A 19495-nucleotide genomic window follows, 5' to 3' on the forward strand; every position below is an offset into this window, starting at 1 on the left:
GCAATAATGTGAATAAGATATATACAAGATACAACAGAAATCACTTTTTAATCACTCGCAAAATAACACAGACCATCCTGTAGACATTGCACTTTATCAATCAGTATTAATCATTTTGATTGATACTTAGCAGCTGTCTTTGAACTTGTCGTTTTGTAGAAAGTACACATCCTATTCTTAACCTTGCCTCATTTACAATGCTGAGATTAATAACCAGGTCATCGATAAACGGACCAGTATCCTTTACTGTTATGAGTAAAACAAAGAGTGAAGTGTTTTATGATCTCACGCCATGTCTCAGGCAAAAGGGCAGAACCTTCAGTGACAGTTCAGACTGTTGAAAGCACTGCAAACAGCTTCACAATGGCTGGCAAAACACACACAACAGCCGTCCACAACAGAAAGAAAACAGCCTCACCAGAGAATCAAGCAGCCTCCTGGCGCAATGTCTAGTGTTAGATTTCAGTTGCTCTCTGGAAAAATCCAGGAACCGAACGAAACTATGGAGTATACCACCCAGAAAAAAGACCATCACAACATACTACCTTCAGCAGTTTATAGTTACTAGGAGTAGTTATGAAGAGCCAAGAACAGCACCAATATTAAATCCCTCAAGAGAAAAATAAAACTGTGTCTTTATATCTTCGACTTTCCCACACACCCAATTGGTTTTGATTCATTTCTGCTTGCACTCTTTCACTACTGGCAGGGAATGTAAACAACAACAACTTCCATTTATACAGCACCTTAATAGAGCAAATTCATCACAAAGAACGTCACAGGAGCATCAAAGGAAATCGGGCATTGAGCCACATAGAGATATTAGGACTGAGATTAAAAGCTTGGTCTAAGTGGCAGAGGTTACAGAGAGTGTCAGAGGAGAAAAGCAAGGCACGGATTAGCAAAGGAATTTGGTGTTTTAAAGGTCCTCACAGCTGTCTCCAGAAGTACAGCAATTGCACTCACAGACAGGCAAGAGTTCAGAAATGGAGTACAGCATTCTAAAAAAAAGATTACAGTGATCCTGAGACAGGATTGTGGAGGGTTTGGAAAAGATACTTTCTTCCGGATATTTAGGCTCTAAACCTCAACATCTTCTCCTGAGGTGATCTGTTAAAGCAATCTTTTTGTCCAGGCTATTTTATTCACTGTCCAGGTGCCCACTCCTTTGGTTTGGCATCACTTTAGCATCCTTGGAACATTTGAGAATGCTCAAGACACTCTGTAAAGCCAAAAATTTGTCGCTCTACCTTCTAACAAAATTATGAAAAGTGAAACGTCACTACACCCACTCAAAGGGCAGCATTGCTAATAGAGCTGTTACTGGGTTACCAGGCACTCACCCCTTTGCAATGGACTTGGACCTAATTAAGGTAAATTCCAAACTTACCTCTGACCCTTCCTTTCAAACCAAGCCAAAGAAACTAGCAACCACTCTCGTGCACGACCTACTCAACCATTTAAACCTCTCACACCTTCTGTTAGGCAAGTCACGCTGTCCGTGTGGTCAACTGACCGAGAATAATTTGAGATTGGAAGACCCCAGGCAAATTTCTGAGGCAACACAACTTGACTGAGAAATAGCTCCATGATGAAGACCTGATCACAAGACCATCACTAACCCCGGGGGTTGGCAACCTTTTTTAAATGCCATGGGCCCCTGCTATTAACCATGGGGTCCATGGACAGCAGGTTGGGAACCCCTGCACTAATCTTTCCACCAGCCACCTGATCTCCACAATCCCATCAATTATAGACACTTAACTAATGGCAACCTTCTCGCAATCCACCCCAAAAACCACAATGTCATTCATCCACTTGACTCCGTTTAACCCTTCAATTACCAACCATCTGTCGAACTGGCAACTGGGGAAGCACTATGCTGGCATGGGTTGTCTGTCATTGAACCATATACAGGCAAGACCATCTGGAACTCTTATTAGGATCCTATGGGTATTCAACCAATAGAGTATTGAGTCTCAGACCAAAAAGCTCTTACTAATGGTTCATCCCTCTGCAATGGGAAACAGGTGGCATTGAATGTACCAAATTGGTTTCCTTTACAATGACAAAGGTGAAATTGTTCCTGCTTTACATAAGTACATTCATTGTTGTATGCCTCTTTTGTTAACACAGAAAATACTAAACCCTTCGCATAGTGTGCCCACATACATGTATACTCAGTGGGGCCACATTATTAGGTATACCTACCTATTAACACAAGCATCTAATCAGCCAAGCATGTAACAGCAACTCAATGCAGACATGGTCAAGAGGTTTAGTTGTTGTTCAGACCAAACGTCATAATGGAGTAGAAATGTGATTTACGTGACTTTGACTATGGAATGATTGTTAGTTTCAGACAGGGTAGTTTGAGCATCTCAGAAACTGCTGATCTCCTGGATTTCTCATGCACAAGTTTACAGAGGATGGTAGAATAATTTTTTATAAAAATCCAGTAAGCAGCAGTTCCGTGGGTGAAATGCCTTGTTAATGAGAGAGGTCAGAGGTGAACAGCCAGACTGGTTCAAGCTGACAGGAAGGAGACAATAACTCAAATAACTTCATGTTACAACAGTGGTGTGCAGAAGAGCATCTCTGAATGCACAATACATCAAAGTTTGATGTCAATGGGCTACAGTAGCAGAAGTCCATGAACAAATAATCAGAGGCCACTTTATTAGGTAGAGGAGGTACTGCAGGTTCTCCCAAGTTATTTATTGACACATTTGTGTGTAATTCTGGAAGTCTGTCTAACTCCATTTCCACAGGATACCAATAACACACATTTTCATCGAGTCCTTCGGTCTACCATTGAAGGGTCATGTCTGCAACCCCATTTCCCACTTGGCTCCAAAACTGGCCTTTCTTTCTATACTCAAGAAAGAAATGATCTTAAAATGCATGCAAGATTTCTTCACAACCCAGCTACTCAACATTTAGTAACAGAGTTATATTCGGTACATCAACAGCAGTCATGTGCTGATCAAAGCTACAGATAACTTGTCACCATTCTTACAAGCACTTTTTTTTCTTGGAGATGGGGGTGGGGGGGAGATGTGATGGAAAATTCAGCTTCAACTAGTATAAATGTGTTTTTTTTTAAATGAGACCAAATTTTGAAGTCTCTGGGTCAGCATGTCTGAAGGTTAGATGCCCAATGTCGGCGAGTCTGGGCCAGGCACTGGAGGTTTGCAAGTCTAGGAGTCTAGGGCCAAGGACTAGAGGTCAGAAGACCGAAGCTGTCTGTCCTGGGATTGGAAGCCAGTGGGTGAGAAAGGGGCTTGTTTTGTTGTTTTTGCTGTTGCTTTTGGGTTGTTCTGCTGAACAATGCAAGTTATGTTGGTGCTAGAATACACAGCACCCAGCACATCCTTGGGTTTTGAGCTGAAAAACACAAGCAAGATTTCAACACGGCAGCTATTAATGAGGTAAAAGCGAAGAAAGAACATCCACCTCTGTACTTAGCCGAACACTAAACAATGACCTGACCAATCTACCTGCTGCCACCTCCCAACACACCACCATCTATCAAAAGGTCTCCTTCAGCAGGATGCATCTCCTACACCAATTGGGAGAAGGAAAGAGAATCAAGAGCAAACTCGTTAATGATTTCTTCAATGGATTTGAGTTGCTACGACTCTGATGAACAGACTTGGAACGCATCTTGGAAAATACAGAGCTAGAATCAACAAGCAATCGGCTGGAGGAACTCAGCAGATTAAGCAGCATCTGTGGGAGGAAAAAAAATGTCTCTATTTTGGGTTGAAACTCTGCATCAGCACCAGGGGGCACGGTTTCAACCCAAAACATCGACAACTGCTTTCCTCTCACAGATGCTGCTCACTGCTCTGAGATCCAGCAGCAGATTGTATGTTGCTCCAGATTCCAGAATCTGCAGTGTCTCGCGTCTCCACTGGGGCTAGAATTTTTGTGTTTTTGTGGCCTTTTTCCAGTCTGGGACTCACACAGGAAATGAAATAGATTATTAAGGATTATCCCCTAACCAAACTTCGGGTGATGTTACAACACAGCAAACGGGAAAGTGCCAATGTAATATGAATTCATGAAGTAAACAAGTCATGCATTTTTGACTTGGGCACAAAGTATGTGTTATGAATCTCTGTACTTTCATGGTGCTTGTTTTCCATTCCATTCAGTACACAGGACAGCAGTCACCTCAGAACCTACAGAACTGGACAGGTAGTAAGTCATCCACAGCACTTTACAGTACCCGCAGCCCAGGTTCAATTTCTGCCACTGCCTATATGGCGTTAGTATGGTTTCCCCATGACTACATGGGCTTCTTCCAGCTTCCTCCCACAGTCCAAAGACATGCTGGTTGGTCGGTTAATTGGTCATTGTAAATGGTCCCGTGATTAGGCTAGGATTACATTGGGTGGCATGGCTCAAAGGGCTGGAAGGGCCTATTCTGTGCTGTGTCTCAATAAAATAAATTCTGGGGTGACATGGTAACACACAACGCTTCTTAGTACCGGTGACCCAGGTTCAATTCCTGCCGTTGCCTGCAAGGAGTTTGTACATTCTCCCCATGACTGCATGGGTTTCCTTCCAAAGTCCAAAGACTGTTGGCAGGTTAATTGGTCATTGCAAATTGTCCTATGATTAGTCAAGGATTAAACTGGGGGATTGCTGGGCAGCACATCTGGAAGGGCCTATTCCAAGCTGCATCTCAATAAAGGAAAGAAAGAACGTGCACTCAGTATCCCCTTAATGCACCACCAAACCTTGGCCAATTGCTTGGTTACCCAGAGTGGAGACAAAAGGAGCTGCAGATATTGGAAAGCTGGAGCAACACTCAAAGTTGCTGAAGGAACTCAGCAAGTCAGGCAGCAACTATGAAGGAAATGGACTGGTGGTGTTTCAGGTCCGCTTGACTGGTAGGAAATTGATCACCGACTGGCTGGTTCATTGTCACTCCCTACAGCAATCTTTAAAGGCTTTTTTTTACTCTCGATGAAAGGACTTGTCCCAAAACATCCACTGTCCATTTCTCTCCATAGGTGCCCCCTGGCACACAGAGCTCTGTCAGCAATGCTGTGTTATTTCACTTTGTAACCCAAATGGTTTATTCTCCCTTATCTGGCAATCATGTTGCCTAATCTTTTCAAAATTTACATAGCCATCTTTAAAAATGGATTCATCAATCTGAGCTCCATGGATTTGACTTTTTCCTCTGTTCCAGGAAACAAAGGTTATAAGTTCACCCTTGTTACACTCAAGTACAAGGCAAATACTTCTGAACAAAATACACACATCTTCTGGACAGTTCTGCCAGTCCTACATTTAAGTAGATTTGCAATTATCTATTAACAGGGCATTTATCCTCTATCAACAGTGGAGGAGGAGTGAGGTGTGTGACTCACACTGAAGAGTCAATTGTTCAGCAAACAAACTCAATTTACTCAAAAAACAGTCTGTTTAAAAGAGCAATGGAGATTCACAGGAAGATGTTTCCTGCTTGGCATTGCTACCTGCAGCACCTCCAACAGTGCCCTTAGTCATCAGCCAGGGACCACCATTCATTGATGTTTCACTGCCTTAGCTCTGGTACATCTCCTGGAAAATAACTGTCAACTTTGCACAGTTAAAACAGGGCTTTAATTTTAAAATTGCTGTAGTGAAAATTAAAAAGTATAAACCATGTGTGAAAAATACTTAGTCACTTCCAACAATGTGGTCACTAAGCATAATTCACAGGGAAACAATCACTTTCACTGGCTCATTCATTGACACTAAATGCTGCCTCTGCTACCTTAATTCAGAGCTTCCATGGACCCCTTGCTTAATGGTATTGGTCCATGGCAGAAACCCTGCTTTAGATGGAAATGGAGTCACTAATTAGGACGCCACACACCATGCAAAAGAAGGAGCTCAACAGAATTGTTCTTCTCCATTGATTTCACAAGTATAAAGTGGATTTACATTGATCTTTGGGTCCTTGGGCCAATAAAATATACTAAGTTCCAGCCACTGATTCCAACATTCTGGTTAATGGTCTCATTCCCATCCCCAAACATCACTTAAGAATTGCTTGATGAAGATATCCCGTAAGAGGATATGATGAACACGGTGACCAAGAAAGAACACCAGTTTTAATTTCTCACCAGTTACTACTGATGCACCATAGAAAGCATCCTATTCAGATGTATCAGTTTAGTATGGCATCTGCTCTGCTCAAGTCCACATGAAACTACAGAGGGCTGGCACATTCCAGTTCATCACAAGAACCAGCCTCATTGAAACTGTCTACACATCCCATTGCCTCATGAAATCAATCGACATAATCAAAGACCAATCCTACGTTTGTCTATCTCTATTCTCCTCTGCACACCCCACCCCACCCCACATCAAGCAGAAGATACTAAAGCTTGAAAACATGTACCACCACTCAGTGACAGTTCTATCTTGTTGTTCTCAGACTCCTGAATGGACCTGTCAAACTCTTATATTTTAAAGATGAATTCTTGATCTCCCAATCTGTCAATCATGACTGTTGTACTGTATTAGTCTGCCTGCATCACACTTTCTGAAACTGCAACGCTGTATTTGGGACTCTTTTCTTTCCACTCTTATATACTACTTTGATATACTTAAGTACAGAATGCTATCTGGATAACAAACAGACAAAAGTTTTTCACTAAATCTTGATACATGTGACAACAATAAACCAATTACCAATGTCACCAGTTCTGACAATTGGAGAGTTATTTTAACCTAAGCTGATGACTGGGAAACCCATAGGATCATGTGGCATTCCAGATCAATACCTTGCTGCATTTTGCCCTCCAATCAATTCATCAGAAAGAAATGGAACATGAGGTTCACCATTTATTAAACTGGCAGCCTAGACTAAAGATGGTACTTCATTGTTATTTGCAGTCCTGTATAGAGACAATTTACAATTGAGCAGCTCAGTGGCACAACCAAAAGAGATGCCCCTTCACAGCACCACAAAACTGGATTCAATCCTGACCTCGGGTGCTGTGTAGAACTTACAAGTTTTCATGTGATCAAGTAGAATTCAATTAGCTGCTCCATTTCCACCCACATCCCAAAGACTTGTGCATTAGAACACGACTACACTGAAGAAGGCCCTTCGGCCCATCTAGTCTGTGAAGAGCCATTAATCTGCCTAATCCTATTGTCTTGCACCTGGACCATAACCCTCCATACCCCGTATTCGTGAACCTATTCAAAATTTCTCTTAAGTGTTGAAATTGACTGTTGGCAGCTCATTCCACTCTCTCACCATCCTCTGAGTGAAGAAGAACTTCTCATGCTCCCCTTACATATTTGACCTGTCACCCTAGCCCATGACATTTAGTTCTAGTCTCACATAACCTCAGTGGAAAAAGCCTGCTTGCATTTACCCTATCTACACCTCTCATAATTTGGTATACTTCTATTGAATTTCCCCAAAATCTTCTATGTTTGAGGAAATAAAGTCCTAACTATTCAACTTTTTCGTGCAGCTCAGGTCAACTCCTGACAACATCCTTGTATATTTTCTCTGTTCTCTTTCAATCTTATTTACACCTTTCCTGTGACCAAAACTGCAAACAATACTCCAAATTAGGCCTCATCAGCACCTTATACAATTTCAACATAATATCCCAACTTCTGTACTCAATAGTTTGATTTTGGCTAATGTGCCAAAAACATTCGTTACAACCCCCATCTACCTGTGACTCCACTTTTGGATCTGTACTCCCAGACCCACCTGCTCTACCACACTTCTCAGTGTCCTACCACTCACCATGTAAGACCTACCCTGGTTGGTCCTCCCAAAGTGCAACACCTCACACTTGTCTGCAGTAAATTTCATCTGCCATTGTTCAGCCATTTTTTCCAGCTGGTCCACATCCCTCTGCAAGCCTTGACAATCTTTGTCACTGTCCACTACAGCCCCAATCTTGGTGTTATCTGCAAATTTGTGGATCCAGTTTACCACATTATCTTCCATATCATTGACAGAGATGACAAACAACAATAGACCCAGCACCGATCCCCGTGGCACACCACCAGTCAAAAGCCTCCAGTCAGGGAGGAAACCATCTATAACCACTCTCTGGCTTCTTCCATGAAGCCAATGTCAAATCCAGTTTACGACCTCACCACAAATACATATGGACTCACTTTCAAGGACTCTTTTCCCTCATGTTCTTGATATTTATTGTTTATTTATTTATGACTATTATCTATTCTTTTTTAACTTGCACAATTTGTTGTCTCTTACATACTGGTTGTCCACCCCGTTGGTGCAGTCTTTCATTGATTCTATTATTGGATTTATTGAGTATGCCCACAAGAAAAGAAATCTACAGATTGTATATGGTGACATACTGTATATGTACTGTACTTTGATAATAAATTTACTTAGAACTCTTTTATGTGGGACTTTGTCAAAGACTTTGCTAAATTCCGTGTGGACAACATCCACTGCCTTGCCTTCATCAACTTTCCTGGCAACTTCCTTGAAAAACTCTAAGATTGGTCAGACACAACTTATCAGACACAAAGCCATATTTACTATCCCTGATTAGTCCCTGTCTATCCAATGACTTTCACACTACTGATGTCAGGCTATTTGGCCTATAATTTCCTGGATTATTTTTAGGGTCCATCTTAAACAACAGATCAATGCCTGCTATCCTCCAATCCTCTGGCACCTCACCTGTGGCTAAGGAAGTTTAAGTAACTCTGCTAGGGCCCCTGCAATTTCTGCACTAGCTTCCCACAGGGTCTAAGGGAACACCTTAGTAGGCCCCAGAAATTTATCCACCTTAATTTGCCTCAAGACAACAAACATCTCCTCTTCTATAATCTGTATAGGGTCCATGCCTTTACTGTTACATTGGGTGGTTGATGGCCATCATGGACTTGGTGGGCTGAAGTGCCTGTTTCTGTGCTATATTACCCTGTGAAGGCTGACTGGTGCACATGTACAAAAAGGTCCTAGCAGAAGAGCAAAGAAAACCAGGGGAAAAATAATAAGAAAATTCCACAGAGCATGTCCAATAGCCTAGTCTGGTATGTACACAACTGTGTTCAGATATAGCCCCTCAGGACAATCAACAAAGTATACTGTGCTAAAGTATACCGTGCATTGCAAAAGCAGCCCCAAAAGATCTCAGTGGGAGATAATGGCTGCCAAGTCCAATGATGTTCTTCTTCCTGGTGGTATTGGTTGCAAATAATCCTTGGCACCTCTGCTTTGTTCTACAACTGCCTTTGGGCATTCCTAGTCTCTTAATAAATCAGGAGCTCCTCCATTCTACTCTGGAGTACAGCTAAGAGTGAAGCAGCTACAGGCCTGTGCCACTTTCAACTTTGAAACTGTTCTCCCCTACCCAGCCTCAGTTCTTTAATTCGTATCAAAAGGGTCAGTGCTTCTAACACTGATACCTGGGGAAATTGTGCACTGCATCCACCCAGCATGTAAAACGACCATTCACCGCTAGTCTCGGTTTTTTTTGCCTGGCTTAACTCAATTCTGTGCACTCACAGCTACTGCCTGAATTCCATGGTTTCCAAAGAGAATTTAAGGATTGTGCCTGTATTCGCAATATTCCGCTGCCTCGTCATGGCCCTTGTGCCTTATTGTCAGCCTGCGCTGTCTCTGTAACACTGTATTCTGCATTCTGTTGTTGCTTTTCTCCTTTGTATTACCTCGAGGTACTGATGTGAAATATCTATATGGATGGCATTCAAAACATGTGACAATAACAATAACCATTAGCAATTTAGGACTCCGTATGGGCCTCGTGACTTTTCCCACTTGAGCTCAGTCAGCCTTTGAAGAATATTAATTTATTTGAAGCCCCTCTACAATTTCTCTCCCTCCCCTTTAACGTAACATTGACAACATCCTCTATGGATAGAGCATTAATGCACATAGCTTGATGCAGAAAGCACACCACCTATGCAAGCATGATCTGTGAGCAATCAGGTCCTATTTCCAGCGAGTCATGATTGACCTGAAAACCACTGCAATCATATTCTACTCTGGGAAAAAAAAATCAATTTTCATTCACACAGCTCTGAAAAAGGAAGCACTGCAGAACCTAATTACTAAGACAACATTTCTAATTGCATATTATTTTTGGATATGAGGGAGATCTTGATATGGTGGTGAGGTAAAGGTTACAATTTTAATTAAAAGCTTACATCTCAAGGATAATTTCTATTAAAGCATAGTACATGGTCCTGGTAATTGGGTGTGAGACTTGCGCCAATTCTTGGTGGAGTTACTGGGTGGAACACAAAGGGGAAATGAGTTTTGCCTTCTCGGCTCTCTTGGATGGGGGTGAGAGTTGCGTTTATTATCAGCCAACTCGAGTCATTTGAAATGTTGAACTCCAAGTTGGCCAATAATGGAATTAGTCAAACAACAACTATGAATATAGTAATTACAACAAAAAGCATAATAAGTGACCAGAAACAGTTATTTGCCTAACTTATTCAACACAAGACTTGTAAACATAAAACATGGGATCAAATTAAGCCATTTGGCCTATCCAGTCTGATCCACCATTCAACCATGCCTGGTTTATTATCCCTCTTAATCCCATTCTCCATCCTTCTCCCTTTAACCTTCAACACCCTTACTAATCAAAAACTTGTCAACCTATGCTTTAAAAATACCCAATAACTTGGCCTCTACGTCTGTAAGCAGCAATGAATTCCACAGATTCTCCAATCTGCACAAGAAATAATCGCTCACCTTGGGAAGGATGTGGCAAACCAAGCTGCCCATTTCACCAAGTAAAACATGTGCCTCCCATTAGGAAAGCACAACTTCCCACCCTGGTGATGAGCTACTAAACAAAAATTTTGTGCAGAACATGATCTGCTCAGTTAGTGGATTTCTAGTAGCAACATTTTTTAAAAATGGGCTTTATAGAAGGTCTTACAAATATCTACCACAGGAAATAAATTTGGAGATACAAGAAACCGCAGAAGCAAAACATGGAACTCTACAGCACATTACAGGCCCTTCAGCCCACAATTTTGTGCTGACCACATAACCTACTCTAGAAACTGCCTAGAATTTCCCTAGCGCATAGCCCTCTATTTTACTAAGCTCCATGTACCTATCTAAGAGGCTCTTAAAAGACCCTATTGTATCCACTTTCAGCACCACCACCGACAGTGCATTCTATGCACCCACCACTCTGTGAAAATTTCACTTGACATTGCTTCAGTACCTATTTTCAAGCACCTTAAAACTATGCTCCCTCATGTTAGCCATTTCAGCCTGGGAAAAAGCCTCTGGAAAAATTCAGTGGTACAGGCAGGATCCATGGAGGGAAATGGACAACTGAAATTTTGGATTGAGAACTTTCACCTGGATTGAAAGCTAGGAGGTAGATAGAACAGTACAGCTCAATGTTATGCCATATCAATTAACTGAATAAATGGCCAACTAATCCCTTCTGCCCACACCATATCAATATCATTCTATTTTCCTTGCATTCATGTGCCCATCTAAATGTCTCTTAAAAGTCCCCAATGTATCTGCCTCTACCACCACTCCAGGCAGACTATTCAAGGCACCCATCAGTCTCTGTTTAAAAAAACTTTCCCCTCACATCTCATTTGAAATTACCCACTCTCATTTTACATGCATGGCCTTTAGTATCAGACATTTCAACCCTGGGAAAAAGATATTGTCTTTCTACTCTATCTATGCATCTCATAAACCGCTATCAGATCTCCCTTCTGCCTCCACCAGTCCAGAGAAAACAACCCAAGTTTGTCCAGCCTCTCATTATAGTTCATGTCCTCCAATCCAGGCAGCCTCCTTGTAAACCTCTTCTGCACTCCCTCCAAAGCCTTGCTATCCTTCCTAAAGAGGGATGACAGGAAGAGTGGGCAATATTCCAGATGTGGCCCAACAGGAGCTTTATCAAGATGCAACACAACTTCCTGACTTTTGAACTCAAATGCCTCGACAAATAAAGGTGGGCATGCCATATACTGGCTTAATCACGCTATCAGCCTGTATAGCCAGTTTCAGGGAGCTATGAACTTAGATACGAAGATCCCTCTGTTCATAAGTGTCTCACCCTTAACAGTGTACTGCCCCTTTACATTTGACCTACCTAGGTGTAGCAGTTCACATTGGGCTGGGTTAAACTCCATCAGCCATTTCTCCATCCATATCTGCAACAGATCTATATCCTGTGCTTTCTTTGCCAGTCTTCTACACTATTCACAACACAACCTTCCTAACCCATCCATCTACATTTTCAACCAGGTCATTTATATACATCACAAACAGCAGAGGTCCCAGGACAGTTTCTGTGGAACACCACTAATACAGCTAAACTAAGTCCCTTCAGCTGTCGCTCTGTCATCTATGGCAAGCCAGTTGTGAATCCAAACAGCCAATTCAGCATGGATCCCAAGCACCTTAATCTTCTGGATGAGTCTTCCATGAGGGACTTTATCAAATATCCTACTGAAATCCACAGCTCTAAGTTCATTAATCATATTCATCACCTCATCAAAAAAGCCCCGTCAGGGTCAGTAAGTTAGCAGCCTGTATAAAGACTGAGAAGGGGTGGAGCAGGAGCTGACTGATGATAGGTGGGTCCATTTGTGGATGCATAGGGGTGATAAGCAGACGAGGGAGGGGAGGGAGGGGAGGGAGGGGAGGGAGGGGAGGGAGGAAATTGTGAAGTGATGGGTGGAAGCAGTGAAGGGCTGTAGATGATGGAATCTGATCAAAGAGATGGAGGTGGAGCATGGAATCAAGGAAAGAAGGCAAGGAGGGTAGATAGGAGCAACAGTGGGATGAATGTGCAGAGATGGGCAAGTAAAGTGGTGGAGGAGGTGGTGGAATGAGTATAGGAAGATCTGAGGAAAGGGCAAAAGGACAAAGGGGAGCAGTTCGCAGTAAGATGAAAAGTTCAGTGTTCTTGCCATTGTGTTATAGACTGCCCAGATGGAATGAGGTACTATTGTTCTAGTTTGTAATTAGTCTCAACCTGACTGTACAGGAGGTAGAGGACATACTTGCTGACTTCAGAAGAAGCAGAATTTAAATGGCTAGCAACTAGAAACTCCAGAGAAAGAATTTAGGTAGCAGAAATTAATTTGTATTATTAATCTTGACTCCACCAAAACTGGCCCTGTTTTTGTGATGATCAACTCTGACCCAACCCTATGGGATTTGTGACCTCAAGCAAGTCGCGAGACTTGCTCACTCTCAACCATGTTGACATTTGCATCTAAATAAAAAAAAACTGTCATATTCTCTCCTGCCAGCAACAAAACTTTCACCTGTCAATCAAACTGAGGGAGAAATTCTGTGTTTCATCGACTTCCTCACTGATTTTTATTTTAGGGTATGTGCAGGTTGGTTATTCCCCTTCTAGTTAGCCTTCATTCAGCAAAAACTGCAGCCAAGGAAGGAAATCTTATCAAGGGAATTATTAATTGTGGAAAATCAGTCAAGATTTTGAGTCAAATTCATAATTCCTATCTGGAAATCTAACACTTCCAGCACTGCAGCTTCCTGGCTTTGCTCTGGATTCCTTGTGGAACAAAGGAATCTGTTATTTCACATGGGTTCCAAAGCCAACCCCAGTTCAACTTAACTAGTCAACTCTGGGTGTGTTTGACATTTGACCTGACATTTCCCTTCCCCTCCCCCAGGCTGGCAATTTACATCTGTAAAGCAACTGTTAAGTTTTCTGCCCAAGCTTACAAAATCCTCAAACGAAAAATAATTACCACACCAAAAAAAAAACAAACTATTGCAAACAGTAGGTTTTAATTTCGACTTTCTTTTTCACTCCAAAAAGCTGCGGGACAATTTCAAATATCTAACATTTAGAAGCCAACTAGTACTGATTTTGGTCAGTAATGGTAGGAGACAGGGAGAGACCAGCTAAAACAGCTATATTTTTCAATTCCGGAAAAAAGCACACTAGACCACGGTCAGCAGACAAAAGTTTAGACAGCTGATAAAATCAGCAGCACAGTTCTGATCATTAAGATTAAATTGTATCATACAAGTATTCTACACGCAGTGGGTTATTAGAATCAGTGTGCACATAGGCATGCACACACAGACACATAAACACACACCTCTTCTGATGCACTTCCTGCTGCCTGCCCTCCTGCAAAGCTGATCAACAATGATTCCAAAGCACCCAGTCCTCACTAAATTAATGCTGTCTTCTTGGATAACAGCCGCAACACGTTTTTTTTTGCATTCCTCTGACAAAACTGCCCATATCCACATGAAGTATTGAAATAAAAGGTGACTGATAGCAGAAGTATGTGCTTTCGCTTCATTCTGTGACCATTGAGCCTCTGCCTTTTGAGTATGTGGTGATATGTGTAAGTACTGTTTTCCCCCCTCATGTATACCTTTGCTGCAGCCAACTAGACATTAACAAGGCAAGTGGTCAGAAGGTGAGAAGGTCAAGATTTGCAGTGGTGCTTTAAAAATACATGCATGAGCAAAGGGTGATATTAGGTAAGACAAGGTTATAACTGTAAATAAGAACACTAGAGAGTTTTTTTTTGCCGGTGCTCACATGGCAACTTAGCTTTAACAGTTTGTAGCCACTGGAGTATAACACCCCCTACTTTGGTTTCAGCATTCCTGGGCTCCGGAATGGTGATTCCTCTGAACGAACAAGTTACCTTCTGTCCACTAGCCTCTGAAAGTCTCTTACTGTCAACTCAAGTCAAGTTATCCCACTCCCCCCCCAAAAAAAACTAAAACTGTCTCCCAAAAGCAGCCGCTCTGCTTTCGATCTACTGACAGACTATCTATTGACAGACGCACATCATTTCCACTGATTACGGAATGTGGCAGCAGCGTTAGCTCGCCTCTCTCTTACTGGCAATCCCTCAGCTGTAGCCCTCCTGATTCCTGGATTCGGCTCAACAGCGGTGGGGGGGGGGGGGGGAAGCATTCAAGATTTCTCATCGCCCTCTGCAAGAACTGTTAGGAAAACAGGCAAAGACACAAGTCAAATTCTACCTAACGTGTTCTCATCGACACTGCCTTCTGGAGTGAACCAGTGCACAGAAAGAATATGATAAAGCGCTGACCTGGTGAAAGGCTGTAGAGGAGAAATATTTCCTTCCCTAAAACAGTCTCTTCTCTCAGCTGCTCTCTGCAGGAAATGAATGGGGCCGCACAGAAGACTGTTGTACTTGCAAATGACTTACCGGAGTCACATGATCCGGTTAATGTAGGGTGGGCCAAGTGGGTGGAGGCTTCGTAAACAACAGAGGACAATATACCCTAAGCCTAACCAGCTTGCATCGAATTACACAGGGGCCCCTTTGTAGGAGGTTTCCGAGCAACCCAATCGGTGGACAACATTAAGGGACCGTGGACTTCCAGAAAGAGCACCCTGGTATCTTTATTTATATCTCCATGCACACATACGCATTAAAACGCGCACGACCAAATACAGGGACATAAGTTTGTATATATTATACATATGTACCTACATATACACAAAGGAATACTTGCAATTTCTCTATACAAAAACGTCAATACCTCTAACATTGGAACTGCTGATAATCCAGTACCTTTTAGCATCAAATGCTTCGAAGTGACATTATTTACGGGGAATATTTAATTTAGTGATATCTCTGTTATTTCCCCCGTGACCCTATCTAACCTCCTCTCTTGCAAAGAGCCTCCCACAACCTATGTGGCTGGAGTTCAAAGTCAAAAATACCCTTCGCAGTCTGTGAAGTCCCTGTTTAGCAGAGCCATGTGTAAGTGTTTAGAACGAGGTTTAAATGGGTGGCTGGCGATCTAAAAAGACCGCATCCCGTCCTGCTTGTCCTGGCTGTTATTCATTTCCATCTGCTTCCATACTCTGTCTGAGTTGCATTACGTTATATAGTGTTAATCCACGTGATATAGTCTCATACTAAATGTTAAATACACGGAACGCACTTGAGCAGCTCCCTTTTGCTAACTATAACAGTTACAAGAACTATAATAACTAATACAAAAATAAATTGTTGTCCAAAAGTACTACACTTGATGGAAGATGTTAACTCTGACCTAAGGAAGAGAATAGTGCGGCTTGGATGTGAAAAAACAGGTGAAGAAAAGCTAGAACCTAGCTGGGGAAAGGGAATCTTGCCAGTGATTTGTGCAGTTTCCTGACTTGCGGCTGTTGCGGAGAGGGAGATCGGCCTTTACATCAGCTCTGACATATTTCCTCCTCCTCCGCCGCCCTGAGAGGCGACAAGCTGATCAAACCGGCGAGCTACATACACTTGGTCTCAGGCTGACTAAGGTGACAGCAACAATGCGCACCAAAACCCGGAGGAGGCAAATTGAGGTGTGGGCATTTTTCACAACGTACCAGTGGGGGTGGGGTTGGAAAATGTCAGTGGGGTGGCGTGGCTCTTCACCTCCACTACATTTGGAAGCAACGACAGAGCAGTGGCAAATCATAGTGCTGTAGCGTTAATTAATTGCAAAACCTTATTATCAAAATTTGGCAGTGTTTTGCTGGATGCATTGATCAAAGGCTGTGAGAGCGTATTAGAACCACAGCATGCTTCTCAGGACATGCACTTGTCAACACACATTGCTCTGTCGCTGCAGGATTGTCAATATTTCCATGTATTGAGTACGGCTGGTATTTTAATCTGCTTAAGGCGGGCCAAGCAGAAAACTCACTACATTTCCCTATTATTTAGGTTTAAAATGATATTCATGTGTTCAGATAAGGATATGTGCGAGCACACATTAAATTAAGTAGCGCATTTGTAACCAAGTTTAGAAATGTAAATACGCTTTATGGTTTCTGAGCGTTTGGCTGAAACAAGTAGTGACACATCTTCACCAAAAGGTTATGTACTTTGACGCAATAGCCGGTGGACATGGGATTTGTCAAGGTTCCTAGATGCTGAAAGGTAATAATACATTTGTCTCCTTTGTAGCCACGCACTGCACACAGATCCAAGCTGATGCTGCTGTCTGTGAGCGTGTGTTGGTCGGGTGTGGGTACAGGGCTGGGTGGAGTGAGGGGGGCTTTGCCTCACACACACTCCTGGTGTGCTAATAGCCAATATATTATCAGGTGCCTAACAGGTATGCCTCTGTCGAATTTAGCGATGCTTTAACCATTTTCTATTGTATGGATTTGGCAGAAATTTCATTTAATTTCCCCCCTTAAAGCAGCATTGAGGTGAGATTTGTGAGATCTTAGAGCAGCATCTTGCAGAGCATATGTGGAACCAAAGTTCCAGGGTCAAAGTAAATTTATTAACAAACTACTGCACGTATATGTCACCATATGCTTTGAGATTCTGTTTCTTGCGGGCATTCACAGTAGAACATATAAATATAATAAAATCAACGAAATTCTACACAGGGATACTGTCAAACAACCAATATGCAAAAGAAGAAAAATGCAAGCAGAAAAATAGATAAATAAATAAATAACACTGAGAAATCGAGTTGTAGAGTCCATGCTGGTTCAGGAGCCTGACGGTTGAAGGGTGATACCTCTTCCTGAACTTGGTGGTGTGGAACTTAAGGCTCCTGTACCTCCCTCCTGAAAGCAGTAATGAGAAGGTGGGGGTCCTTGATGATGGATGCTGCTCTCTTGTGGCAGCACTCCACCTGGATGTGCTTATTGGTGGTGAGAACTTTTTCTATGATGGACTGGACTGTATCCATTACTATTTTTGTAGACTTTTATGTTGTGATAGATATTCACTTTCTGGGTGGGGGGGGGGAATGTGTGGGGGGGGGTCTTCTTTTTCCCAAGCTCAGCTTTCTAAATACAGCAGCTGACACTTCTGGAGATCAAAGGGCTGTTTTTGAAAAAGATAAACATCCAATTAATATTCTTTGCTTAGCCTCATGCTGTAAACAGGAGCCAGTCTTCAGTTTCTAATGTAAATGGTGAGCAACAATAAATTTGAAGTTGAAAGGATAGCTTTGCAAACAGACGTTCTGTCTCTATAATGCATGTTGGCTTACAGCACCTGAACTGACTTCTCAACAGTTGTAATGTAAGACAATGAATTATTTATTTAGACTTGTTTCACACCAGACAAGGTAACATAGAAACATAGAAAAACCTACAGCACAATACAGGCTCTTCGGCCCACAAAGCTGTGCTGAACATGTCCGTACCTTAGAACTACCTAGGCTTACCCATAGCCCTCTATTTTCTAAGCTCCATGTACTTATCCAACACCCTATCATTTCCGCCTCCACCACTGCCGCCGGCAGCCCATTCCACGCACTCACCACTCTCTGTGTAAAAAACTTACCCTTGACATTTCCTCTGTACCTGCTTCCAAGCAGCTTAAAACTATGGCAATTAGTTTAAGGAAGGTTGCAGATCAGATGAATAATATCACTCAGCATACTAAATGGCTGATCTGTTAATTGTTGGGAAGCTTGTATGCTCACAGTACTAATTATGGGAATCTGGGAGCTGGGTCTCCAAGAAGCTTCAGACCATTTGTGTAAAAGGGGTACTTGAAGAAAAGTGATATATGTGTGAAATCACCCAAGTGGCAGAAAAATAATATAAATGTAGACAGAGTTCAGGCTTATTAGGAATGGTTAACATACATCAAGAAGAATGACGGAAAGACAGGGTGAACTAGAATCTATTCCTCTGCCTTCGATTCCTCTGACAGACGATTTGTTCCTCTATATTGTCGACATGTCTTTGAAATCATTTGTGTTTTAGAAATCATTTGTAATTTGGAAAGCCTTTAAGATGAAAATCCTCTGTGGGTTTTAAATGCGTTTTAAAAAATTTATTTGGATTTAAACACGTATAACTAAAAATAAATGAACTGTGTTTAAACTACCTGTACTTGCATAGCTAGAAGTATCTTACCCACTCAAATAGTGGGTATTGGCAGCTAAACTCATGATGGAGGATAAACTGGGAAGTGAACTATATAGCTATGAAAACATATTCAGCCCCCAACCCTTTGTTCACATGAGTGAGTATTACCACCAGTGATTTTGATTAAATTTAGCCAAGAATTTTTACTTGTGAATTGCATGCTTTTTTTCAAAAAACGGGGAAAATTCTCCCCCCCCACACCCTTTGTTCAGTAATTAGTTAAACTACCTCTTGCAGCTATTGCAGCCAGTAGTCTTCCTGGATAGGTCTCTGTTAGCTTTGCCCGATGTGATGAATCAAGATTTGCCCATTCTTCCTTGGAAATCGCTCAAGCTGTGCCAGGTTATTTGGGGAGTGGCAGTGGACAGCAATCTTGAGGTCTTGCCAGAGATGTTCGATTGGGGTAAGGTGAGAGCTCTTGACTGGGCCACTCAAGTTCATCAGCTTTCTTCATTTAAAGCCACTTCTTGGTTGTCCTGCTGAAAGATAAACTTCCTTCCCAGTTTAAGCTTTCTGGCAGAAGCTAGTAGGTTTTTATCCGGGATCTCTCTGTATTTAGCAGCATTCATTTTTCCATCAGTCCTGACTAGATT

The 19495-nt window shown here is 42.1% G+C and overlaps 1 protein-coding gene across 1 annotated transcript in view; it reads right to left on the reverse strand.

Moving 5' to 3' along the window:
• Window positions 1-15208, reverse strand: part of klf12b (Kruppel like factor 12b) — a 301395-nt gene extending 286187 nt beyond the window's left edge. Inside the window, exon 1 of the mRNA XM_063048451.1 lies at window positions 15100-15208. The gene's annotated coding sequence lies outside the window, so the exon portion shown is untranslated. The remainder of the gene's footprint in view (window positions 1-15099) is intronic.
• Window positions 15209-19495: the final 4287 nt, after the last annotated feature.

This window comes from Mobula hypostoma, chromosome 5 (genome assembly GCF_963921235.1).
Source record: "Mobula hypostoma chromosome 5, sMobHyp1.1, whole genome shotgun sequence".
Lineage (NCBI taxonomy): Eukaryota > Metazoa > Chordata > Chondrichthyes > Myliobatiformes > Myliobatidae > Mobula > Mobula hypostoma.